The sequence below is a fragment of the Dama dama genome, chromosome 11 (assembly GCF_033118175.1).
Source record: "Dama dama isolate Ldn47 chromosome 11, ASM3311817v1, whole genome shotgun sequence".
In the NCBI taxonomy this organism is placed as follows: domain Eukaryota; kingdom Metazoa; phylum Chordata; class Mammalia; order Artiodactyla; family Cervidae; genus Dama; species Dama dama.
In genome coordinates this window covers 97,187,173-97,202,706 of record NC_083691.1, presented here as the reverse complement: position 1 = coordinate 97,202,706, position 15,534 = coordinate 97,187,173, and positions in this window count along the sequence as shown.

The following is a 15,534-nucleotide window of genomic DNA, read 5'->3' as shown; positions in this document are numbered from 1 at the left end:
ATAGTACAAAACTGTCTCAAGGAGGAGGTGGTCAAAGTATATGGAACCAACTAAAAAGGGAAGGAAAAGTATCAAAAAGTAATAAAAAGAGCTTATAGTGTTTTGTGATGAGTGTGATATGCCAGCTTTATATTTTTTTAACTTACTTCTTTAAAAATTCTAAATAAATATGCATTATCATACCTAGCTCTGTACCTAGAATTTTATATTCCTTAAGAAACATGACCCCCTATCCCTGAAAAAAAAATAAGCTCCAGTTTCTACAAAATTTTTCTCTAAATTCTATAAAATAAAATCTTATCTGCCTTGGACAGAACTGATTTTAAGAAGCAATTTTTGTTTTTAAAGCAAAGTCACTGATAGCCTCTTCTCTGATTTTTCTACTCCTGGATTAAGGTGGAATAGTTCCACATCTGTGCTGAGTTGGATAGTGTTCCTCCAAATTCATGTCCAACTGGAACCTGTGACTGTGACCTTCTTTGGAAACTGGATCTTTGCCAATGTAATCAAGTTAAGATGAGGTCATGCTGAAGTGAAAGTGTTAGTTGACCAGTCATGTCCGACTCTTTGCGACCCCGTGGACTGTAGCCCTCTAGGCTCCTCACGGAATCAAGTTAAGAAGAGGTCATGCGGAATTAGGGTTGGCCCAACAGCCAATGACTGCTGCCCCTCCGTAAGAAGAGGGAGATTCAGACACACAGACACACACAGTGAAGGTGGGCATGCTGCGGACACAGATGAGCTCTGCTGCCCACAAGCCCAAGTGTGCTGGCAGCCACCAGGAGCTGGAAGATGCAGAAAAAGTTCCTCCAGAGGGGTCTCTGGAAAAACCATGACACTGCTGACACCTTGATTTTGGACTTTTAACCCCAGGAACTTCAAAATGATAAAATTTCTGTTGTTCACCACCACCAAGTTTGTGGTAACTGTTGGACAGCATCGATGGAAAATCATACAATATCCTGCATACTGATTCAATCTAATTTCCAGTCATTCTATCCTATGACTCGGGTACAATTACTTTTTAAAGGACATTTACAACGCTTTTATTTACAACAAATACCACATGTTAGATATACATTTCTAGTGAAAGAAAGTAAATAGCATAAGAATACATGAAGTAAACATCACAACACTGAAGTCTGGTCTCTCTAAGCAACAAGAAATGTCAAATATTGTTATTACACCTTGAATTCTGATTTGAACTTAGGAAATAAAAGGAAAGCCAGAGGAATCATCTACATTTTATGAATATGAAAACACACTGCCAATCTCTAAACAGGAAAAAGCATGATTTTTGAGTTTATCTTCATTGACTTATGTTCAAACCTGCCCTTCTGATTAAATAGAAAAAAAAATACATATCAAATTCTTAACTGTAAAATCATTCCAAAACAATCACACTGAGATGCTATAATGACACCATCCTCTGCTAGCATGAAAAAAGCAATATACAAATAGAACTCTCTGACCTGCTAAGTTTTTTTCCCCAGAGTTCAGGGGGAAATTGTGTGGATGGGACAGGGGTGGGGTCAGCAGTATGAAAGAAGATAAGCCAGTGGGAAACTCAATCAAACTATTCACATTACAGGAGCATATTAAACAATGAAGGTCCACCTGCAAGGTTTTAAAAAGATTCCCAGAGGTAAAAAGTTAGAGGTAATCCATGTTGCAAACTCCACTTCTGCCCGTAAGGGCCACAGATGCCAAGTCAGCCTCATGAGCCAGGCCAGCTTCCTCAGTGTATTCTACTGTTATCAGGCCCGATCTTTCTACCTGAGGACTGTCACCTGCCCAGGAGCACCCCGCTCTGCAGAGCTGTCTCTTTGCTCCCCAACTGCAGCAGTGGGTCTGCACCCACAGAGAGGGGTGGCCCCAGGCTCACCTCCTGCAGAGAAATACTTACTCATTTTGAAAGTAAAAACCTCTAACAGAGGCTGTAGCCAGAATGCTACAATGAGCTTGTTTAATCATATTTTTCGTATTTTGTGACACTGACATTTTGGGAGCCTCCCTGACAGGGAAGAGCCCTCCCTTGGCAGCAAATTCTATTTTTTTTTTTTTTTTGGTCTGAATTTGTGTTAAAGTTTTTTTGTTGTTGTTGTATTGGGATATAGCCAATTAACAATGTTGTGATAGTTTCAGATGAACAGCAAAGGGACTCAGCCATGCACGTACATGTATCCATTCCCTTGGCAAGCAATTCTCAAAGACAGCACCAAGTACCCAACAAGAACCATGACTTCCACAGGAAAACCAACCAACCCAGCAGCCACACTCTGAGCCACCTCCTTCAATGGCTCTTACCTGCTGGGAGGCAAGATTCCGCTGCCCGAGTCACCCAGGGCCAGTACCAGACAGCCGGGGACCAGCCTGCAGCCCAGGGCCAGGCCCCCGACACTGTTCAAACCGGTCCGTGCCTCCTGTCTCCCTGCCTTCACAATGCAAGCTCTGGCCCCCTCTTCCCCATGCCAGCCCCTGCCTTCCGACTGGAGCTGCTGCTTCTCCCTGTGGCCCTGGGTGGCACGGCATCACCCTCTTCTCACTGTTCCTCAGTCACCTCCGTAAGTTAAAGCTCTGTGGGCAGGGACTTCCCAGGCGTTCCCGTGGGTAAGAATCCACTTTGCCGGCTTACCTGGTGGTCCAGTGGATAAGAATCTGCCTGCCAATGCCGGGGACACAGGTTCAACCCCTGGTCTGGGAAGATCCCACATGTCTCAGAGCAAGTACACCCGCACACAACTGCTGAGCCCACGTGCTGCAACTACAGAAGCGCGTGCCTAGAGCCCGTGCTCCACAAGAGGAGCCGTGCAATGAGAGACCGGGGCACCGCAACCAGAGTAGCCGCCACTCACTACAGCTAGAGGAAACCCTCATGCAGTAAAGAAGACCCAACACAGCCAATAAAAAACTTAGAGAAATCCCCCCGAATAAATAAATCTTGAAAAAAAAAAAAAATCCCAGGGGACTTTCGTTCTATCTCTGGTCAGGAACTGAGACCCCACACACTGCGGGGCAGCTAAGCCCTCACGTCACGCCTAGAGAGCGGCACTCTCCTCACGTCACGCCTAGAGAGCCGGCGCTCCCCTCACGTCACGCCTAGAGAGCGGCACTCCCCTCACGTCACGCCTAAGCCGGCGCTCCCCTCACTTCACGCCTAGAGAGCAGCACTCTCCTCACGTCACGCCTAGAGAGCGGCACTACGCTCACGTCACGCCTAGAGAACCTGCACTTTCCTCACGTCACGCCTAGAGAGCGGCACTCTCCTCACGTCACGCGTAGGGAGCGGCACTCCGCTCACGTCACGCCTAGAGAACCTGCACTTTCCTCACGTCACGCCTAGAGAGCGGCACTCTCCTCACGTCACGCGTAGGGAGCGGCACTACGCTCACGTCACGCCTAGAGAACCTGCACTTTCCTCACGTCACGCCTAGAGAGCGGCACTCCCCTCACGTCACGCCTAGAGAGCGGCACTCCGCTCACGTCACGCCTAGAGAACCTGCACTCTCCTCACGTCACGCCTAGAGAGCGGCACTCCGCTCACGTCACGCCTAGACAGCCGGCGCTCCCCTCACGTTACGCCTGGAGAGCGGCACTCCCCTCACGTCACGCCTAGAGAGCCGGCACTCCGCAAGGAAAGATCTCCATATGATGCAACTAAGACGCAATGCAGCCACAGACATCTTTGTAAAAAATCCTGTGGGCACGTTTTACCACAGCTGGTGCAGCGAGCGGGGCGACTGTGCCCTTGATAGAGCGGCATGCCCATGCCTGCGCTTGACTTACTCGACACCCACACCGACTAGCCCACGCTGCCTCTGGGGGCACGGCCGGCTGCCATCGCTGCCGTGGCTTTCCAGCCTGAATTGCAGGGGGACCCCAAAGCCCGGCCCTCTGCCCCCCTCACTCACTCTTGGGTGCTGTAGTCCAGGCTGATATAATGGTAAACCCCTAGGTGGCCCCCTCTGGGGCACCTACCGCCCCATGTGATTCTCTACCCAGACAGCCTCACTTCTGGGCTGGAGACCCTGGGGGTAACTAGGATAACGGCTGACAAGGCAGCCTCCTTCCAAAAGGAGTGAGGGGCGACCTCCTTGAGCAGTCTGTGCTTGAATCTGAGTTTCAGCAACCAAGGTAACAGCCCAGCTAAGTCACCCCCTCCCCGTTCTGACCGACGGGCCCCCTGGCCTGCCCTTCCAGGGGGTGTCCCCAGCAGAGAGTCCAGGTGTTGGTCCCAGAGTGGTAAAGGCCGACATGCTGCGAGGAGCCCCCCTCAAGGAAGCCACAGAGCTGAAACGTGTACAGGCTGCTTCCAGAGTAAACCTCTGCTGTTGCCTGCCTGCTGCTCTGCGGCTTGCCCCTGACCCAGTGGGATGTGACAGACCCCTTCTGAGGAGACCGGCAGCTCAAGATCCGGTGCTCTGTGTAAACTATAACTCAGTTTATGAATATGAAAAGCCCATGTATATGTACTTTCTTTAGTTTAAAGAAAGGAAAAGGAAATGGGGAAGGAGTGCTTTGTCCTCAGGCCCCCAGGACCTGAGGCTGTTTCTCAGCTCATGCCTGCGCAGTCGAGCTCTGTGTGACCCTCTGGACTGCAGCCTGCCAGGTTTCCTCTCTGCATGGACTTCTCCAGGCAGTAACGCTAGAGTGGGTTGCTATTTCTTCTCCAGGGGATCTTCCTGACCCAGGGATCGAACACACAACTCCTGTGTCTCCTGTACTGGCAGGAGGATTCTTTACCACTGAGCCACCTGGGAAGCTTCTCAGCTCATAGGAGACGGCAGATCTCTGGGCACCATGCGTGTTGCTGCCTATGAAGATGCTTCGAGCTTCCTCCCAAATCAGGACGCTGCACCTCTGCTCTCCTGGACCAAAACCAGCCCCTGTGATGTGGCCTGGGGTACCCTAGAAAGAGGGCCTCTCAAGACCATGAGGAGCTATCAGGCCACACCAAAGGAAAACAAGAGAAGAAAAAGTCATGCACTCTTTTTTTAAACAAAAGAGGAAAAGAACAGAGATACAAGCCATCATGAAAAAATATAAAAGAAAAAGGGGTAAAGGGGATGGATGATGCTACAGTCAGCAGCTGTACTGGCGAGAGGCTTCTGCCTGAGGCTCCAGGTTTCCTCTCTGCTCGCCTCTCCCTCCGGTCAGACAGAAACTAAAAACCTCAAGTTCAGGGGCTAAAGGTTTGAAACAGAAAACAATTTTTAAAAAAGAAAAACAGAAAAGGAAAAATATATCCCTAGACACAGGGGAGAAACTAAAGATAACTATATCTACCTATATGTGTATGTATATGTATATGCATTTTTGCATTAAAATTATACATAATTATATATTAATTATAGGACTCCCCTGTAGCTCAAATGGTAAAGAATCTACCTTCAACACAGGAGATCTGGGCTTGATCCCTGGGTCAGGAAGATCCTCTGAAGAAGCGAATGGCAATCCACTCCAGTATTCTTGCCTGGAGAGAAGCCTGGAGGGCTACAGTTCATGGGGTCACAAAGAGTCAGACATGACTGAACAACTAACACTGTATATTAATTACACTATAAATATTATATCATATATAATTTCAACGCAAATAAAATATATATAGTGAAAATTTTTAAAGGGACCCCACTAAAATGGAGTCAGGAGGCCAGAGGGCTGCTCATGCCCTACCACCCCGACATTAATTACAGGAAGTGCCATCAATTACAAGCCCCAGCTGGGAAAGATGTACCCTGCATCTCCTACCAGAAATCAACTACAGTAAACCACAGTTGCTGATAAAAACCCGATTTTATTTTATATGTATCACTAATACATATACATGGGCTTCCCTGATGGCTCAGTGGTAAAGAAGCCGCCTGCCAATGCAGGAGACATTAGAGACGTGGGTTCAATCCCCAGGTTGGGAAGATCCCCAGGTGGAGGAAATGGTAACCTGCTCCAGGATTCTTGCCTGGAGAATCCCACAGACAGAGGAACCTGGTGGGCTACAGTCCATGGGGTCACAGAAGAGGATACGACTTAGCTACTGAACAACAACAATACACATGTAACTACGCTAAAACAAACGTCTACAACTTGATCCAGCTGGAAATCCAGAATCTATACACTAAAAGTTTATATCACAAATTATCCAATTAGCGGTATTTGGTCCTGTCCAAAACATCCATGTGGACATCTGGTCCACACTCAATGGTCCCTGATGTTTAGTCTTGTCAAAAAACAGGCTTAGGAAACATCCCTGGGTTCAAACAGCCAGTAACATTTCTTTATACTTTTGGTTTACAGGATTAATACATGAAAAATACTATCATGTTTCATTAGTCCAATAATTGTGCTGTAGCTCTATTGCTAACAGTAACGCTTCTTGCTCAGTAGCCTAGCTGGTAACAGCACATGGGGTCAGGGCTCAAACCCTGCAGTAGAGGGGAACGGAGGCAGAGTCCTACAGTTACAGAACTGCACAGAGGAGCTGAGACTGGGATCTCATGACACATGGTGAATTAATACGTCACTGGGCTATTTTTTATTTTTGGCATTTCAATTGTGTTTTTACTTTTCTTGAAATAATAAAGCATAATATGCTGAAAACGTTGCTTTTTCTGTGATAAAGAACCCATCTGCCAATGCAGGAGAAATAAGAGACGTGGGTTCGATCAGGAAGATCCCCTGGAGGAGGGCATAGCAACCCATTTCAGTATTCTTGCCTGGAAAATCCCATGGACAGAGAAGCCTGGGGGGCTATATAGTCCATGCAGTTGCAGAGAGTCAGACACCACTTAGCACGCACACAGAAATTCACTAATTTCAATACTCTTTTTTAAATGCATGCTGATATGACAGCTGTCACAATACCATCTAACAAAATTATTCTGAATGAAGTTTAAGACAACTAGAGGCTACCTGCATTTGCATGGGAAAGAAATCACAACATTAACCCTTTATTGTGCACGACAGATCTCAAGATTGTGAATATAAATGTTACTAGATGACTCCTACCAAATACAGAAATAAAAGGATGCTTGTTTCACTGTCACAATCATGTTGGTAAAAAGTATCTTCTTTGGGTCTAACACAAGAATACATGACAACAGAAAGACACCTGTAGGTGATTGGCAACTTCCACTTATGCCTTTAGAAGATGTGAATGAACCTTTGAGTATACTGTGGAGAAGGCAGAAGAAAATGTCAGTGACTGAATGAATTAAGTTGAAAGAGTGTACGTTTGTGGAAGGCATGGCAGAGACAGAAAACCAGAGCTCCAGGATTTCCACTAGAAACTTGCAATGTTTATACATCAGGACTGAATGGTGATCAAAGGAAAAATGAGACAGTGGAAGGCTGGCAAAGCACATTTCAAAAGCTGGTGGCAGTGCATCATCCTTCAATGTAGAGATTTACTGAAGTTGAAAAGACGAACAGCAAAGCAACGAACAAGTCATCACCCAGACTTTTGGTGGTCACACTCAAATACGGGCATGAACTTCATAATGATACTAACAAAATCAAGTTCATATAACCAACATTTTTAACATATATAACTAACATAAAGCCAATAATCAGGTCAATATGTGCATGAGAACAGCAACTGTTCATCCACTTTAGAATAACCCTGCTGAACTACATGACGAGGAAGAACCAGAATAAATGTGAAATCCAAAATTCATCATCAACTGTAATAAAAATAATAAAACTTTAACAAAATGAAATGTTTGCATTATTTAACAAATCATAGACCAAATGTCTCAAGGGATATTTTGTTGTTGACGTTTAGTTGCTAAGTCGTATCTGACTCTTTGCAGCCCCATGGACTGCAACACACCAGGCCTCCCTATCCCTCATTATTTCCCATAGTTTGCCCAAGGGATGTTTCAAACAGGATCAAATGTTCTGCAAGGGGTCTCTGTCATTACTGCAAAAAGCCAGGACCTTGAAAGAAATACTGCTCCAAGTTTAAGTGCTCCAGGTAACAGCCCTTCAGCTAGCCTCTTCAATGTTCTCCTGTCCCCAGTGACAGGTCTCCTGAAAGACTCCAGGGGCTCTTCCCAATCCTTCTCCCAACTGTCTTGGAGAAACACCACTCTCCAGACTGGGAAAGATTCTTTCTGTCCCTACTGACACCAGAGCTACACTCTCAGTCCACAACCCCATTACCATTCAACAGTCCCTGCTTCAGAGTTCTAAACAGTTCAAATATTTGGGTCTCTAAAAAACCTCAGCAGCTTTCTAGCTCTAAATTTACCCCCTTTGCTTAGGCCCTTTTGGAGATACCCATCCTTTTCTCCTTAGCTCCTCTGCTCTTATTCATTTATCTGGTTGAGATTTAAGAAAAGTATAACAGAATATTCTTCTCCCAAAAGGTGGAAATAATGCTAAAATTTGACAGCAGCAACAGAAATAGCCAATTAGGTGAATCAAATGTCCCTTCAATATCTTTTATTTGCTCTGTCTCTGATGGCCAATTCCAAGAACACTAATCATATATCCCTACTGGATCAGCTACCACCCTCCTTATGGACAAAATCCTCAAATGATATTGGCAGAATCCACAGTGCACCTCCTATGGAGATCCAAATAGATCCCTCAAAACCTTTCCCCAGAATTAATTAGTATCTTATAAATAAAGAGGCCCTTTAAAGACATTAATTCAGGAATATGAGACTCTAAAGCCCAGGGTCTCATTATCCATTGCACCATTCTCCACAACACTATTTCACCTGTGAAGAAACCAAATAGCCAGCAATGCAGGTTCGTCCAGGATCTCTGAGACATAATCAATATTGTTGATTATGATACTGCTGTCCTCAGCCCCACACTTTTATCAGTTTTCATCCCTACTGACAACAATATTTTTTCTGTGACTGATTTACATAATACTTTCTTTAGGACCCCAGTAGATAAAGTCAGACAGTATCTTTTCACCCTTACTTGGGAAGGACAGCAATACACCTGGAGGGTAATGCCCCAGAGGGTCACTGCAAGCCCTTCTGATTTCTCACAAACTTTAAAGGCTGATCTGTAAGATTATCCAGGATAAAAGGAGTGTTTCAATTTAGACCCCTTTGCTGGCATTCTAGCCTGCTTGGCAAATGCATACTAATGCACACGACTGCTCACAACACCTTAATCATAAACAGCATAAAGAACCTGATCACACAAAAGGCCCTAATAGGCACAGAGCCCTTCAGGCGGTGAGAAAGCCCTATTAGAGAACACAAAAATATTATTCTAAAAGTGGTTATTGGGTCAATGCTTGCTTGCTGTGTTTTTGCTCTTAATGTGCTGAGGTTGTGCAGTGGAAACTATTGTTAATATAGTTAAGGATTTAGAAAAATAAGAGTTTAGCCCTAGTGTGGAAACAATAAGATAACTGTTAATTTTAACCAGGAATGCTAAACAGGGGCTGCCTCACCAGAGCTGCAGAGTCTTTGTGTGGTAAACGTTTTAGATAAATTTAGCTGAAAACTTCTGCAAAAAGACTGACCTTTGTGTTAACAGGATTGTATTTCTACTATGTTGCAACCTGCTGTACCATGAGACTGCCACTTTTCTGTTTTCTGCTAAGCTCAAGGCAAAAGAGAACAATAAAAAATAGACTATGGAAAACAGCCTTGAATTCACCTAGGTCATAAACTGGCAATGGGCCCCAAGACCAGAAGATAATGTACACAAATCTACTATGGAAAAAGACTCTCATAAGCAAAGAAATATGCAGAAAACATCCTGGTCTCGTAAAGGGCAAACTGACGTAATGTTAAACTAACTCTGTATGCTTATCTTTCACCTCCCCTTAAAAATGTACTAACTTAGGGTATAAAGGCTACAGTAAAAAATAAAGCAACGCCAGACCCTGCTGCACACCCCAGTCTGGTCTCTCTTTCTCTTGCTGATGCCGTTCATCCTGAGGGTACCCCTGGATCCTGCTGAGGCTGGACCCTAGCAGTTCACACTCAAGTTCACTATTTAGGACATTTAATCTCAAAACAAGGACTGCATTTAGACAACTTCACTGAATCCTGAATGCCCAAGGTTTTCCAGGATTGGCAGGTAACTGTCACAACTGGATCCCAAACTTTCCCGTTATGAACCAACCTTTATATACCTTGTTAAAAAACTACTGCAGTCGACCTTATCTTCTGGGAAGATTCAGATGGCATGACTTTTCAATTTTTAAAGGAATGTTTAATAAATCCCCCTGCCCTTGGATATCCCAATTATCAACTTCCTGTGAGGAAGATACCCCACGTCTGCTGCTTTGTGCTGAAGCAACTGTGAGGAGATACCCCATGTCCACAGGCAGAGAAGCCTCAACAAGACGGCAGGCGCTGGACCAGCAGCTGCACCGGTGCCAGAGCGACTTTGAGGAAATATCCCACATACAAGGGCAAAGGAGAAGCCCCAGCAAGACAGTAGGAGGGGTGAAATCACGTTTAGAATCAAACCCCATACCTGCCAGAGATGCTCAGAGGGCTCAAATATAACCTTGTGCACACCAGGACCCAGAGACTGAGCCAGAACTGTGTCAGAGTGTCTCCTGTGGAGGTATGGGTCAGCAGTGGCCTGCTGCAGGGACAGGGGCTCTGGGTGCAGCAGACCTGGGTGTGGCATAAGCCCTCTTGGAGGAGGTCGCCATTAACTCCACCATAGAGCCGCCAGAACTTACACAGGACTGGGAAACAGACTCTTGGAGGCACAAACAGAACCTTGTGCATACCAGGGCCCAGGAGAAAGCAGCAGTGACCCCACAGGAGACTGACCCAGACTTGTCGGGAGTGTCCAGGAGTCTCAGCAGAGGCATGGGTCAGCGGTGGCCTGCTGCAGGGTGGGGGGCACTGAGTGCAGCAGTGCATGATGGGACCTTCTGAGGGAGGTCGCCATTATCTTCATTGCCTCTACCATGGTTTGGCCCCAGGTCAAATAACCTGGAGGGAACAGGGCCCCGCCCTTCAACAGAAAATTGGATTAAAGATTTACTGAGCATGGCCCCGCCCAGCAGAACAAGACCCAATTTCCCCCTCAGTCAGTCTCTCCCATCAGGAAGCTTCCATAAGCCTCTTGTCCTTCTCCCTCAGAGGGCAGACAGAGAACCACAGTCACAGAAAACTAACCAACTTGGTCACATGGAACACAGCCTGTCTAACTCAATGAAATTAAGCCATGTCGTGTGGGGCCACCCAAGACAGAGGGGTCATGGTGGAGAGGTCTGACAGAATGTGGCCCACTGGAGAAGGGAATGGCAAACCACTTCAGCATTCTTGCCTTGAGAATCCCATGAACAGTAGGAAAAGGCAAAAAGACAAGACACTGAAAGATGAACTCCCCAGGTTGGAGAAGTGAAGTGAAGTGAAGTCGCTCAGTCGTGTCTGACTCTTTGAGACCCCATGGACTGTAGCCTACCAGGCTCCTCAGTCCATGGAATTTTCCAGGCAAGAGTACTGGAGTGGGTTGCCATTTCCTTCTCCAGGGGATCTTCCCAACCCAGGGATTGAACCTGGGTCTCCCACACTGCAGACAGATGCTTTACCGTCTGAGCCACCAGGGAAGCCCCTGGTTGGCAGGTGCACAATATGCTACTGGAGATCAGTGGAGAAATAACTCCAGAAAGAATGAAGAGATGGAGCCAAAGCAAAAACAATATCCAATTGTGGATGGGACTGCTGATAGAAGCAAGGTCCAATGCTGTAAATAGCAATATGGCACAGGAACCTGGAATGTTAGGTCCGTGAATCAAGGCAAATTGGAAGTGATCAAACAGGAGACGGCAAGAGTGAATGTTGACATTCTAGGAATCAGGGAACTAAGATGGACTGGAATGGGTGAATTTAACTCAGTTGACCATTTTATATACTACTGTGGGCAGGAATCCCTTAGAAGAAATGGAGTAGCCATCATGGTCAACAAAAGAGTCCGAAATGCAGTAGTTGGATGCAATCTCAAAAACGACAGAATGATCTCTATTCGTTTCTAAGGCAAACCATTCCATATCACAGTAATCCAAGGCTATGCCCCAACCAGTAACGCTCAAAAAGCTGAAGTTGAATGGTTCTATGAAGACCTACAAGGCCTTTTAGAATTAACACCCAAACAAGATGTCCTTTTCATTATAGGGGACTGGAATGCAAGAGTAGAAAGTCAAGAAACACCTGGAGTAACAGGCAAATCTGGCCTTGGAGTATGGAATGAAGCAGAGCAAAGGCTAATAGAATTTTGCCAGGAGAACGCGCTGGTCATAGCAAACACCCTCTTCCAACAACACAGGAGAAGACTCTGCACACGGACATCACCAAGTTGCTTCCCCTGCCCTGCCTGGCCTTGCCTGCAGAAATCTCAGTACAACGAAGGCCCTGCCACATGCTTTCCCTTCACTCCTGTGTCTGCCTCCTTGACTCTGCAGCTCCCCCAGCGCAGAGTCTCATCTCCAGCACAACCATGAACAGTGAAGTTTCCTCAATGGCACTCACCCTCTCAGTATCGTCACCCAGTCACGGTCACAAATTAAGACCTGGGCCCAATCAGAGCTACTGCTCCCACATGGCCAAGTACAACGGCAGCACTTCTGTTTCATTATTTTACTCTGCTGAAATATCCTAATATGCAATTTTTGTTGTTGTTCAGTTGCTTAGCTGTGTCCGACTCCTTGCAACCCCATGGGCTGCAGCATGTCAGACTTCCCTGTCTTTTACCATCTCCTGGAGCTTGTTCAAACTCATGTCCATTGAGTCCGTGATGCCATCCAACCATCTCATCCTCTGTCTCCCCCTTCTCCTCCTGCCCTCAGTCTTTCCCAGCATCAGGCTCTTTTCTAATGAGTTGGCTCTTTGCATCTGGTGGCCAAAGTATTGTCTTTTTGATACAGACTTAAGATTCACTACTGAAAGCTACTTTATAGGATTCAGCAGATTTGGGTACTTTTTTTTTTTTTTTAGCGCTAAGTTGAGAGGTGAAAGTTCAGGTAAGGATTTGTGAAGGTGAAAAGACCTTCTAGGACACAGAAGTCAATGGCTGAGAATTAGGCATCCAGGCCTAGCGGAGAGGAGGTGATATCTGGTAACATTCAGGGTTCACTTTTGCCTGTGTGGCTGGTACAGATGTCTCTACCACTCGAATCTGGCTCCCCTGGTGGCTCAGAGGATAAAGAATCCTTCTGCCAGTGCAGGAGACATGGGTTCAATCCCTACATCGGGAAGATCCCCTGTAGAAGAGAATGGCAACCCACTCCGGTATTCTTGCCTGGAGAATTCCGTGGACAGAGGAGGCTTGCAGGCTACCATCCATGGGGTCGCAAAGAGTTGGACACAACTGAGTGACTAACACTTTCCTTGGGAATTAGGTGTTGATGAACCACAGAATCAGAACAGGGCCTTTCAGGAGGGATGGTGTGCTAAACACAGAGCTTCTTCCTGCAAGCTGCCACTGCTACCCATGTTAAAATGGGAGAAGGGAAACCTGCCTATCTGACTCCATAGACATAGCTGCGTAAAATGAAACCCGTGCTTTACACAAAAAGAAACCACCCTCATTTATTTTCCTCCTAATGAGCTATGTTCATTCTTCTTCATATTTTTTAGATTTCTTTATTATTTGAATGACAGCATCTAAATTTTAAACAGCAATTTAAGTGGTGGGAGAAAATACAAAGAAAGACAGGAAGGAGAAGAAACAGATGAATATTTTTTAAAAAGCAGGTCATCGATCCGAATGACTTTGTGTAATACAGCTAGGTCAGGGTATTTTCATTGTATCAATGGCCAACTTTCAAATAATTTTATGACAAAATGGTAATATCATGATTCACAGCAATTTCACCATCTATAAATTTGAGTTCTTTGATAACTGAAAAGCCTTGTCTTAAGACTTGACACATGTTAAAGGTTGAGTTACAACTTACTAAATGTTTTCTTGACATTTTCTTGGTTTGGGTGAGAGAAGCAGTTTAAGCAAAGACATCTCTTTGATTATAAGGATGGGATCCTTATATATAAAATGGGATCACCCTTCAAAATTTGGCATGTGAACTGGTTAGAACCTATGGCGGTTGCATGGATAAACCTTGAAACTTTAAAATTTTTTTAAATTTGGAACTTTAAAAAAATATTCTTTCAATTCAGATGACAGGGATACATAGGGAACAAGATACCCACCCTCCAGCCCAGTAAAATCACCTGGATTTTCAGAATACTGTCTATCAGGGTATCAGTTGCATTTCAAAGACAGGCAGGGATGGAATTATGAGTCAAGTCACTCAGGAGAGTGACTGGAAAAATACCTAACAGAGTGTACTGTGCTTCCAGCGTCAAATTTAAGGAAGAAAAGTTACTCCTCCACACTTTTATCACTTTAAGTAGATTTTGTTTTTATTCTAATGTAACTAGAGCATTAGGACCAGAAAGTTTTCAGTGAAGTTAAACTGGGATGCTCTGACTTTGAACAAGGGATTATGTTATTTTCTGAGATATCCTTAGACATGATTTCTCTATCGTAGTAAAAAAGAGGAAGGCAGGAACAGGGAGGCATGTGAACTGCTCTGTTTTAACTAGACTTGTATCAAACCAGAGGTGGGATTCCTTGAAGTTTGTAAAAGGAAGCTTTCTTCCTAATATGACTTGGGATATTGTTTCTTTCATTCGGCTTCATGATAAATAATGTAATCCAAGTGCTCAGGAAGCACCCACCTCCTTCTGTTTTGAATGATGTGGAGGTGTGAGGCTAGACAGCATGAAGCGACTACAGTCCCTTCCCTTTGGTGTCAAAAAACAAAAACAATAAAAAAAAAACAACTTTTGACTTAGAAAATGGACTTATGTTTGCCAGGGGAGTGGATAGTTAGGGATGGACATGTACACACTGCTATATTTAAAATGGATGACCAACAAAGACCTATTGGATAGTACAGGGAATTCTGCTCAATGTTATGTACCAGCCTGGATGGGAGTGGGGTTTGGGGGAGAACGGATACATGTATGTGCATGGCTGAGTCCCTTCAATTTTCACCTGAAACTATCACAACATTGTTAATCTGCTACACCCCAATACAAAACAAAAAGTTCAAAGTTAAAAATAAAGGAAAAAATTTCTGATGCTCTAGTCTGCATCATCACTGCTGACTAGGCTTTTATATGAGAACATTCAGAAGGACAATACGGTTCAGAAAGGGCCAGACAGAATCAGGAAGAGGTAACAATGATTCTGGTTAAAGAACTGCGTAAGTTGCAACATTTCAAAAGTGACATTGAGAAAGCAATAGCATCCAACTGTTAGGAGGAATCTCTTATACTCTGAGCACAGAAACTTAACTTCAGGACATCTCCTGGAGAAAGCAGGATCACACTGTGGAACAGCAATGATATGGCTTTAAGGTAGAAAAGATTTTCCAGAAGAGAAAGACCACAGTCAAGGTACACCCATGACGGTCAAGAACCACTTCTAACAGAGGTTTCTGGTATACCACAGTTTTGCTTTCTTTTAGGTCATCAGCTTAGGCTATAATGTCTACAAATGGTGACATCTACTGTCAATGCAGGGGCTTTCCAG